Genomic DNA, 273 nt, shown 5'->3' with positions numbered 1-273 from the left:
ATCCCATCCCATCCCATCCCATCCCATCCCATCCCATCCCATTTCACACCATGCCATGCCATGCCATGCCTTACCATGCCATGGCACACCTCACCATACCATATCATGCCACACCACGCCATAGCACCCTTTGGCCCTGCCTGTTTGTGCACTGATGCATTTTATCCCCAGCAACCCTTCCCCTTTTGCCTGTCCCATCCCCAGCCCAAAGCCCCCATGCTCCTGCCACACACAATGAACAGCAAGATGCTCATTGCACGGTTATTTAAAACA

The sequence above is a fragment of the Centrocercus urophasianus genome, unplaced genomic scaffold (genome assembly GCF_019232065.1).
Source record: "Centrocercus urophasianus isolate 14NV4802_14NV808 unplaced genomic scaffold, USGS_Curo_1.0 seq_43, whole genome shotgun sequence".
Lineage (NCBI taxonomy): Eukaryota > Metazoa > Chordata > Aves > Galliformes > Phasianidae > Centrocercus > Centrocercus urophasianus.
Note: the sequence above shows the minus strand (reverse complement) of the source record.